Source organism: Mauremys reevesii, linkage group 3, assembly GCF_016161935.1.
Source record: "Mauremys reevesii isolate NIE-2019 linkage group 3, ASM1616193v1, whole genome shotgun sequence".
In the NCBI taxonomy this organism is placed as follows: domain Eukaryota; kingdom Metazoa; phylum Chordata; order Testudines; family Geoemydidae; genus Mauremys; species Mauremys reevesii.
In genome coordinates this window covers 88,502,275-88,513,835 of record NC_052625.1, presented here as the reverse complement: position 1 = coordinate 88,513,835, position 11,561 = coordinate 88,502,275, and the positions used below count along the sequence as shown (strand labels likewise).

The 11,561-nt window shown below is 48.8% G+C and overlaps 1 long non-coding RNA gene across 2 annotated transcripts; it reads right to left on the bottom strand.

Annotated features, from left to right (window-relative positions):
* Window positions 1-6,058: 6,058 nt before the first annotated feature.
* On the bottom strand, window positions 6,059-8,335 carry LOC120400035. 2 transcript variants are annotated; one of them, XR_005595486.1, is made up of 3 exons: window positions 8,287-8,335; window positions 6,413-6,495; window positions 6,059-6,327 (listed from the first exon to the last, which is right to left on the bottom strand). It is a non-coding gene; the product is annotated as an uncharacterized LOC120400035 (long non-coding RNA). The 2 variants fall into 2 exon arrangements; XR_005595485.1 differs by having other exon boundaries at window positions 8,220-8,311.
* Between the last annotated feature and the right edge of the window lie 3,226 nt (window positions 8,336-11,561).

Below are 11,561 nucleotides of genomic sequence, written 5' to 3'. Positions count from 1 at the left end.
TTCATGTTACTATTTTTCTACTGTGGGCAACTAACATTTTCCTGCAGCACATAGTGGGGAATATAGATAATCAAGGCCAGGCCTTCTCAATTTTGAAGGTGAAGTAACAAGTCTGGATTTGAGATATTACTAATATCACACGGCGGGGTTTTGATGAAACAAACAAATCTCTAATAAAAAGGAAAACACCTTTCCTATAGAGGGAATTGCCTGCACAGTTATTTCTTGCTTGCCAAGTCTGTGTGTAATCTGTCATAGAGGATAAAGAGGATATAATATTTCTGGATCCAGCACTATCCTACACATTTAAATATTGCACAGTAAAGCAAGCTGGCTCTTTTCTTTAGTCATCATCATCATCATCATCATCATGTGTCTTTCTCCTGTGCGTCCCCTGAGTCTGCTTGCTGTATAAATGGATGCTGTCCATCAAGGACACTCAGTCCTTATTTCTTGCTCTCAAGGGGTGTGGGGTGGGGATTCACCCATGGGACAAGAGAAAGCACCACTCAGTTGGCCAAAGTAGGTTGCTATTGTCCGCGGTGGCTCCAGGCACGCGTGCCTGGGGCGGCAAGCCATGGGGGGTGCCCTGCTGGTCCCTGTGAGGGCGGCAGTCAGGCAGTCTTCAGCAGTGTGCCTGCGGGAGGTCCACCAGTCCCACGTATTCGGTGGCAATTTGGCGGTGGGTACACCGAATCCGCGGGGACCGCAGGCAAGCCACCGAATCCACGGGACCAGGGACCTCCCACAGGCAAGCCGCCTAAGGCAGCCTGCCTGCCATGCTTGGGGAGGCAAAAAAGCTAGAGCCGCCCCTGGCTATTGTAATGGGGATTTTTTTTTAGTTTATATTCTGTTTTCCTTTTGTCTTAAGGTCTCACTAGAATGCATGAAGGGCTAATGCAGAGAACCTTTTCAGTCAACTTCAGAGCCACTACAACCTGGAATTCAAAAAGAGGAACCAAAAAGCTGTTGCTTTTCTTTGTCAAACCCAATCAGATTGACACACCTGCAAAACCCCGAAGGCCCTGCACGTCACTAACATGAAACCCACGACCAAACGGCAGGAAATTCAACATTCAGGCTGATGAGCAGCCCTTAAACCGGCCAGTTGTGACTAGATTATTGAGCCAATAGACACTAACAGCTCTTTTGGAGCCATTACAGTCTCTAGCCTAAATGCATACTTACGACCTTTCTTCAAAACCCTCAATTATTGACCTGGCAGCCTGTAACAGGTCCCTTGGAGCTCTTCCCATGTAACTGTCAGTGCTGTGGCTGCTGCCCATATTCATGAGGCCTGTATGCGGAAACCACCTTGTTCTACAAATGTTATCACAGAGCTGGAGGCAGGGCTGGATTAAGGCGAGGGCTTTAGGGGCTGCAGCCCAGGGCCCTGGCTCCCCACAAAAATAAATCGCAGGCAGCAATCTCTGGGCCGCTACAAGGGGCTCTCAGGCAGGCAGGCTGTCTGCCTGCCATAGCCCCATGTCGCTCCCGGAAGCAGCTTGCTATGGCACGTCTCTGAGGCCCCTGGCGGGGGGGGTGGGGAAGAGGGCGCGGTGGCTCCATGCGCTGCCCCTGCCCCCAGCACCATCCCTGCAGCTCCTGGCCAATGGGAGCTACAGAGGTGGCACTTGCGGGTCCGGGCAGTGCACAGAGACCCCCTGCCCCACTACCCCCAGGGGCTGCAGAGACGTGCTAGCAGCCAGCTGCTTCTGGGAGCAGCATGGGGCTATGGCAGGCAGGCAGGCAGCCTGAGCCCTGCTGGGAGCTGCCTGTGGTAAGTGCCTCCTGGCCAGAGCCTGCACCTCACACCTCCTCCTCCACTCCTGCCCCAGATCAGAATCCACCTCCTGCACCCAAACTCCCTCCCAGACCCCACATCCCATCCTGCACCCCAACCCCCTGCCCCAGGTCAGAATCCCCTTCTGCACCCAAAATCCCTCTTAGACTCCACACTCCCTCCTGCACCCCAACCCCCTGCCCCAGGTCAGAATCCTCTTCTGCACTCAAAATCCCTCCCAGACCCCAGACCCCATCCTGCACCCCAATCCCCTGCCCCAGCCTCCTCCTGCACCAAACTCCCTCCCAGGAAAAATACTTCTATACAGGGCCCCCACAAAATCTAAAAGCCCCAGGCTCACAGGAGAGTTAATCTGGCCCTGCCTGGAAGATTTCTTCTTCCATATGAAGTCACACTGTCTATATTATGTTGCTGCCCCCAGGCCAGCCCAGATACTGTATCAGATTAAGGCACACCATGGAATAAGGACCTGCAGAAGTCAGTTTGAAAACTATAGCTCAGATTCTGCCCTCAGCCCCAGAGTGCACCCTGCTGGGGGTGGGGGCATAGAAACCTCGGCAAGGGCTTCCTTAGGCTTGTTCCTTGGGGGCGGGGGGTAGTATTGCTCCCTAAAAGGAATGCACAACAGTTCTGCCTCCAAGCAGCATGGATCTTTCAGACCCTGCAAGAAGCGAGGGCCCTGTCTCTCAGAGCTGCTCCAACATCTCCCATACTGCTCCCTGATATGTTAGTTCTGTTGGGGCCATGCTGCCAGGGCCTCTCCCAGTAGTCACTACCCCCATAACCTCCTTTAAAGCAAGACTTGCCCCAGTGTGGAGTGTTGGCAGAAGAGTTAATGCAGTCCCAGACTGTGTTCATTCCCTGCCAGCTTTTCCAAGTGGCTTGGAGGGGGTCAATGCACACTCCCCACCCCCACACCCCTAGCTGCTCCCTTCCTGCTCCTGGCCTGCCTTCTCCTCAGCTTTGGCTCTCTAGTTCAACAGCTGGAACTCTGTGCTGTCTGTGGCAGCAAGGGAAAGTTTGCAGAGATGCCTGGGTGGGGTGGGGATCTGTGCATCGGAAACCCTCGGAGCAGATAATACCCTCGCTCTCTTCCATATATGCCAGTATAAATCCAGAGTAATCTCACTGACTTCAGTGAAGTTAGTCTGTATTTCTAGTGGTGTGAGCTCAAAACTGGGTCTGAAGTCATTTGTTTTTTTTGAAGTAATGGCATGGAGCAAATAGCTGAAATTCCTGCATTTCCTTCTGCCCTTGTGAAAAGCACAAACATCCCCTGAGCAGTCTGAAAACAAAACGCTGTCCAGGCCACAGCTTCTGAAAATAGGGTGTCATGAGCACTGGCTGACTTACGGGCTTTAGAATGAGATACAGAATCTTTCCTCTGTAGGTCACTGGTTTGAATGTGACCCGGCACGGCAGTGCTTGAAAGCTGCTGCCATCTGATGGCAGCTTGTTTTCCTATGTGAAATGAGTTGTTGGGCTTGAGCTTGTCCCCAGTGGGCAGATGTCCGTCGCTCAAATACCACCATCCCTGGTTGGCATTAACTGACGTTCTTACTGGGAGGCTCAGCAGAAAGGCCAAGGATTGAATAGGCATAAGACTGAATTACTCTCTCACCCCTAGATGTGATCGCTACAGTTCAAGGGCAAGGTCTATTAGCAGGCAAGCGTAGGGTCAACGTGAATGACCTCTGCCCCTGCGCTACCTGCTCTGTGGATTGAGGATGTCAGGCTACACAGCTATCAATCTGGCACCATTCACAAACACGGAAATTGACTGTAGAAAGAGGGCTTAGAACAGAAGCTCTGATGAGTTAATGGTGCAATCAGCACTGTCATAAGGCTGGGTAGAATATTAAGGTGCCTAAAAAGAGCCTTTGAAAAGCGTCACTCCTACTCACCAGGCTACGGCAGTATGTGATCAGCAGCATCGTGTGTGTCACTCACAGCAGGGTTGCACGTACAATTGCTTCTGTTCCCTCTGCCTGTTCTGTATCACTTTCCTTGTTCCATGTTATTTGTTTTATGTTGATACTGTCTACGCACTTAAAGAGCTTATATATTTTTCCCATGGCATAAACAAAATGACTTGCATTTCACAAGGAGAGTAATGGTAATGAGAAATCAGGCTTAGAGGGGAGTGATGGTAAGTTTTATAGCAAGGAGAAATAAATCTTCTCTCTTCGACTTGGCCTAGCTACTGCATTTACCATCATCGCTCTTGCTTTATAGAAGGTGAATGGGCCCACGTGGTACAGTGGGTAATTTTGCAGTGGGCAGCATTTACCTCTGAGCTGATGGCAGGAGTTCAAAGACAGTTTAAAGCAAGACCCACGTGCAAGTAAGTTTAGTGCTCTTCAGAGACTGATGTCAAAAACCACCCTGCAGCTCAGCAAGGTTTGAAAAAGTTACAGTGCAGAAAGATGATGTAACAATTCTTATGAATCCAGCCAAGCTTAAAAAAATCAGCGGGGGGGAGAGGCAGCTCTGTCACCTCTCCCCCACCTCCAGTCAAGGGACCAGAAGCAGTTGTGGGAGGTGTTATTAACAGCCCTAAATTGCTGCTCCCTGAAAGGTGATGTGCATTCATTTCTTTTTGTTCTCAGGGAACAGCATACTGTCCGTCGCCGCCATGTATTGATTTGCCACCCAAATACAGAACAGTTGCAGCTGAACCATGGCATGAGAATAGCATTAAGATGTGTAATGCACCATAAATAAACTGAAATAGACAGCCAGGAAGTGCTGGTAATCACTGCTTTGATGTAGCATGAATTATGGGGTGTGTGTGTGTGTGGTGGTGGGTTTTTTTTAAAGGCTGGTTCTGCTTGTTTTGTCTCAGCTGCCACTGCTCTGGGAAGAGACTGAATCCAGTTTTTCATCTGCATATCTCCACCTTCACATTGACAGCTGTTAGCCCCTGACTCAAAGGAAAGTGATCTCTGCCTCTACCCCATGTTCCCTTTATAGTCCTCTCCTCCTCTGCCCTGCAGTCACAGCGAGGAGACTGGAATCTTGGCCCTCTCCCAAGAGCGGAATTGAGATGCTCCTCCTGCCAGCTACCAAGAGTTTCTGTAAAAACATCCAGGCTACATCATGACCTTCCAGCAGCAGCTTATTTAAATCCCTCTGGGTCTCGTCTACACTACCATGTTTCTACTGCTGTCCCATAGTTGCACTAGCGCTGGCAGCACTAGTGTAGACAAGGTTCCCCCGGGGTTGTTCACGACCATGTCATCTAATCCCACCCAGAACATTTCATAGGCAGGTGGCTGTTGAACCCTCATGCTCCCGCCATAGCTCGCACTGGCACAGCTGCGTCTGTGCTAGAATAACAGTGGGAAATCATCAGAAAAATGGCAGGGCAGAGAACAGCTTGCAGCTTGGCTTCTATTAACTTCTCAGAGCCGTTCTTTAGCTGGCACAGCAAACAGCTTGTTTGGAACAATCTATTGTCTGCTCCTGATAAGTAGCAAGGCAGCTTATTAAAACAGCCTCAGATCCTCTTTGTGGTCTTTGCATTATCATTTTACCTATAGCCGACAGTTGGTTTTTTTAAAAAAAACCCGGCTTGGTCTGAGTAGCCACAAATGAATCTAAAAGTGCATAAGAGCTGTGAGAGTTCAGTGAATTCTCTGACCTTATGATAATGTAGGTGTCACAGGGCATCACTAAATGCCAAAAACTGCCTTCCAGGCTGCAACTAGCTATATAATAACCCCTGCAGAATGTGGTAGCGTTCATCCTGCCTGCTGCTACTGCTCTTAATGAACTACTGTGTAAGCAACAGCGTTTCTTTAGACCTGTGTCCAGAAGCGCCCTCTTGTGGTTTGAAGTGCTCAAACTGCGGCCACTTTTTCAGATGCAGATCAGCTTTGTCTCATTCAGCTCGGGGCTCTTCCCTAAGCTCAAGAGTTAGAACATCGCTAAATGGCTCATTCATCTAATGCCAGAGACCTCATTTATTAACAGAGAGGAGAGCAAATAGTGCTGCTCTTTTTGGCTTTCTTTTCCCACAGTTGTCTCGTAAAAAGGAGCACGCTTAAAAAACCATAATTCGGAACAGCTAAAGTGAAACGTTGGCGAATCTTTTGTTCATCTAGCGCTATAATGACTGACGTAGATGGCAATCATAATTCATTATTGAACAAGGGTAAAAATAGTTCCCGAGACTGTGTTATAACGGTCAGCACAATATACCCAACTAAAAGAACAATTTTAACTAGATGACAATGTTTTTTATTGCTCTTGTCACTGGAGAAAGTGAGTGTTTGTTTTACTAGCATTTTGGTGGAGCGGGAGGATTATGCACTGAAGTCTTTATACACATAAGGATGGCAATACATAAAAACAGCTCCCGTGGGAGGGAGATGTCAAGGCTGCTTTCTGGCTTCTTTTGCTGGCTGGAGAGGCCGATCCATTACCCAGTTCCTGTTCTCACTGGGAAATGTTGTCATGGGCTGGCTGGTTGGGAGCTGATGGTTTGCTCCTCTTCCACTGTCTAAATTACCGCACAAACACTGCAACACAAACACCTATGTTAGCACTAAGTTAAGGGTGCGCTCTTTTCCCAAATAACAGATGTAATTATTAGTACAAATATACCAAGAATCCTGAGCTGTTTTTCACTACTTTTAGAAATCACTTCTGCTTTTACATACTCTTTCAGTTAATCCAGTCACAGATACCTAAGAATAAGAAAGCAAAAGTCACACAGCAACTTTAATTATGGTCACAACAAACTATGAGTTGACTTTTAAGTGCTTAAAATTTACATATGTGTTTAACTTAGAGGATGTGAGCAATCCCATTCCTGTTTACCAACACACAAGCAGGTGCGTCACTTTGAGTACGTGCGTAAATGATTTGCCAGAGAGGCAGCATTTTACAACTTTTCTCGTATTTCTGTAGAGGCTTATAGGGCTAACTTCACAAGAGGACTTTGGTACCCAACTTCACTGGCATTTTAGGTGCCTACATTCCAGAATCAGGCCCCAGTGGAATGCACAAAACCTCAGCTGGGCTGCTGCCTAACCCTGTAGGCATCTAAACTTGCTCAGCACCTACGTGCAGTAAAATTTCCCTGGGCACCTGAGAGCAATTCACAAACTGGGGGAAGGTACGCGTTCCTCTGCTCAACACACCTGCGAGGCCCAATCCAGTAAACATGGCCAGACCTCACCTACTGACTGGTGAGCTTATCTACAGTGGCAGTGGACCTCCCTCACAACTTTTAGCCCTATCTTTTGGGTCCCCACCTGCAGTGTGGGCAACCCCAGTTCAAATCCACTGGGGGTGGGGCTGGAGCGTTAAGGAATTTGAACTGGGATTGCTATCCCTCAAGTGAGTCCCCTAACCACAGAGCTATGGGCTGTGCTCATGTGGGGCTTTCTCAGTCTTGCCTGTTGAAGCTGCTCCATTGTGGCTAAATAATGAAAGGGAGTAATTGGGCCAGAGAGAGAAAGCGCCCCATGCTCCAATGACTTCTGGTTTTTTTTCTTCCCAATTAGTTAATCCACATGGAATAGCTTCAACAGGAGAGACTATGGGAGCCCCCCCCATCTGCATATCCCACAGCCCAGTGGTTACAGCACTCACCTAAGACATGGTGGATCCCAGTTCAAATCTCTACACTCTCTCAAGTGGACTTGAAGTGGGGTCTCCCACATCCCAGGTGGGTATGCTGAAGATGGAGCTAAAAGCTCTGAGGCAGGCTCTGCTCCCTCAATGGCTTAGCCGCTTCCCTCCAAGAGGGGGTTTGTAGCTGAGAATGGAGAGCAGCGGGAGGCTGCAGCCTGGAATCAGGGGCCTATCTCTGAGTGGGCTGGGGTTTAGTACACATGTCTTGGGCTGGCATCTCCTAGGGGCTTGCTTAGGTGAGAAGCTGCCTGTAGTGCTGCTTTTGTGAATCCCATTCCAAGGTGCCGCTCTCTCCCTAGTCACTGTAGAAGAGCCTAGAAGCCTAACTCAGGCTGTGTAAACCCCAGTGTTTTTCTAGGTGCCTAAAAGTTGGGCGTGGTGATGCTCAGCGCCACCCCGCCCAAGCTCCTTTGTGAATCTACCCCATAGAAGCCATGTGAAATAGCAGCAAAGTAACATTCATGAGATTTTTTTTTAAAAATATATACATTTGGGGTCTTTTTGGTTGCTTTCTGTTTGTTGAGCCTTTAGGATTCAAGTTTTCAAGGTTTTTCTCTGCAAAGCTGAGATGCTCACATGATCACAGGACTCTAGGTTCTGGGACTTTAAGAAAACCTTACAATATTGTGAGTCTCTTGGCCACAGGTAACACTGCCATACACGTATACCTGTATAATTAAGTGCCCCAAACCTCATTAATGCAGCGTTAAGGTTGCCCAGTGGTGCCTCGTGCCCTTCTAGAATATAGACAAGGAGATAAGGTAACACACACCTAAATGTCTGAAATCTCAGAAATACGGAGTTAAGGTACATGCCACCCCCTGTAACAGAAACTTAACTCTGCCTCCTGGAGTTGGCAATAGCCATTGGGCATGATTCAATAAGTAGACCACACGGAAGTTCTAAGAGAATGTGCCATTGTTTGTGCTGCATGCCACAGATCTGAATTCCAGTCACTGCCTTTGGTGTGCTAGGTGCAGCTGTATTGCATGGTGGCAGGATTAGCTGGCATAAATTACTATGACATAAGGAGAGGTCCTTGTGTACTTCAAAGGATCAAATATGCCTCCTTTCAGCCCCCAGTTCTGCAGACTGTGTTATTAGCAGTCACGGGGATTATCAGCAATGTAGTGGCATGCTCCAGGGCTTAATGAGGGGTAAGTGAAGGCAATGTGGCAGAAAGAATCCTCAGCGCAAGCATAATGGGAATGATAAATATTTAGCAAGTCTGGGGTGGTTTGTGTGGAGTAGGATCTGTTTGAGTGTAGGCCAGGTGAGGGTAGCTCCTGCTTTCTATGCAGGACCTAAACCTGTTTTCCCTTAGCATAGAGAAGGTATTAGACTTTGTCCTACAGGGCTCATGCGCTCTGTTCCATGAGTGTTTGGTAGCATCTGCAAAGGCAGCCTGTTAGTATGTGTGGGTTATCAATGTGTTGGGGCATCACTCCCCAAAGGGCAGAGTTAAGGTTGTATTGTGAAGGGTTGTGAGTACCTTAATGCTCTCTGTATTTCTTATTTTTGAAAAGTTTATGTTTTCGTTACATTAAAGCGTCATTTCCTGGTTTTCAGCAGTTTGAAAAGAGCTGAACTTGATGTTCTGGAAGGGGAAAGGACACCACTGGGCAACCTTATCACTGTCTTACTGAAGTTGTGGGGCATGTAATTTCCTTATTTTTGTTATAAAATAATTTCTCAGCATCACAATGTATCACAGCCCCGCTCTTCCCTGCCTCTGGTGCCTTGAAAATGATCTCCCCAGCAACTGAATGCACTGGCTGTATGTTAGCCTCGACACTGCTCCTGCATTATGTCTCCTGTCTCGCTGCTTATCCAGCCTAGCCCAGTTCACCCTCTCAGCCTTCTGCCCCACAGACAGGTGTTGGACTTGGACCTGCAGGCTGAGGCGCTGGGGAGAGGATGTGGAAACAGTGCATGGACTAGCATGCAGGCAGGGGGACATTTTCTGATGGGGCAGACAGACATGAGAGAGAGTGGATGGGGGAGGTTTGAGGGCACAGAGCTGAAGCTCCCCCAGCTCGGATTGTTGTGTGTGGGCCCAGGGGGCTGTAATACGCACCCCACACAAAGGAGCTAAAAGGGAAAGTAGAAAACCGCACTAAACAACCCCCTAGTGGGCTCAGCCTTCCATTTGGGATGCTTCCAGCAACCTGGGCAGCAGTTTTGGCAGCACCACTACAGCTACCTTTCCCCTTTGAATCAACCACACTCCCACGTCCAGGAGTTTGAATCCTGCAGCTCTGCCAGAGTCATTCCTGGTCAGGGCACTCAGATTCAGAATCTCCTGGGCCCAGGGGCACATGAGGAAACACATTTTGCCCACTGCTGTCTATCCGGAGCAAGATGCTTGACTCCATCATAAGTTGTCTCTCCATCATAAGATGTCTCCATCATCCTCTTCAATCATCTTATGATAGGTCATTTTTTGTCCTCCACGCCTTTTCTTCCCTCTAAGTGAAAACCAATCTACAATGGACCTTGTGCTTCTGACACAAGACGTGATCTGACAACATGGCCAATCTACCATAGCCATCTCTGTCTAATATTAACTATGTTGTCTGCTGACCTATGGTACAGCAGTTCCATATTGCTTACATGAGCTCACCAATAAATTCCTAATATTCTTCTTAAACAATCCTGGTGGAATACATTCAGCTTCCTGTTGTTTACTTTCACCATCTGCCTCACTTGTGATAGTGTTGGAAGGACAATAGTGCTGCACAATCTCATTTTAGAGTGTAGATGTATCTTCTTACTCTTCCAACTATTTGACAAACGGGACAATATTCCACTAGCATACTGATTCTGCCTTTATTTCTTTAGTGCAGTGGCTCTCAACCTTTCCAGGCTACTGTACCCCTTTCAGGAGTCTGATTTGTCTCATGTACCCCACAATTTCACCTCACTTAAAAACGACTTGTTACAAAATCAGACATAAAAATACAAAAGTGTCACAGCACACTATTACTGAAAAATCGCTTACTGTCTCATTTTTACCATATAATTATAAAATAAAGCCATTGGAATATAAATATTGTACTTACATTTCAGTGTATAGTATATAGAGCAGTATAAACAAGTCATTGTCGGTATGAAATTTTAGTTCATACTCACTTTTCTTGTGCTTTTTCTGTAGCTTCTTGTAAAACTAGGCAAATATCTAGATGAGATAATGTATCCCCTGGAATACCTCTGCATACCCCCAGGGGCACACATGCCCCTGGTTGAGAACCACTGCTTTAGTGGGCTAGCTATTAGCAGTAGTGTGTCAGGGCTACTGCACCGACAGTTGCCAACTTTCTACTTGCACAAAACCAAAGACCCTTGCCCTGTCCCCTACCCCACCCCTCCTCTGAGGCCCCACCCATGCTCCGCCCCTTCTCTGAGACCCCAGCCCCTGCTCATTCCATCCCCTCCTCCCTCTGTCACTTGGTCTCCCCACCCTCAATCACTTGCTAATTTTCACCGGGCTGGTGCAGGGGGCTGGGGTGCAGGAGGGGGTGAGGGCTCCAGCTGGGGTTGCGGGCTCCAGGATGGGACCAGAAATGAAGAGTTCAGAGTGTGGGAGAGGGTAGTGATTTGGGATGTGAGAGGGGCTAAGGACTCTGGCTGGGGGATGCGGGCTCTTGGGTGAGGCCATGGATGATGGGTTTGGTGTGCAGGGGGGGACTCTGGGCTGGTGGGTGGAGCTGAGGGGTTTGGAATATGGGAGGAGGTTGGGGTGCGGGAGGCGGTACGGGCTCTGGGCTGGCGGGTGTGGGCTCTGAGGTGGGGCCAGAAATTAGGGGTGCAGGAGAAGGCTCCTGTCTGGGGCAGGGGATTGGGGAGGTGGGGGGCTCTGGCTGGGAGTGCAGACTCTGTGGTGGGGCTGGGGATGAGGAGTTTGGGGTGCAGGCGGGTGCTCCAGGCTGGGACCGTGGGGATTTGGAGGGTGGGAGTGGGATCAGAGCTGGGGCAGAAGGTTGGGGCACGGGGGTGGGGGAAGGCTCAGGGGTGCAGGCTCTGTTTTTCGCTTACCTCAAGCAGCTCCCAGGAGCAGCAGCATGTCCCCACCTCCGGCTCCTATGTGGAGACATGGCCAGGCAGCTCTGGGAGC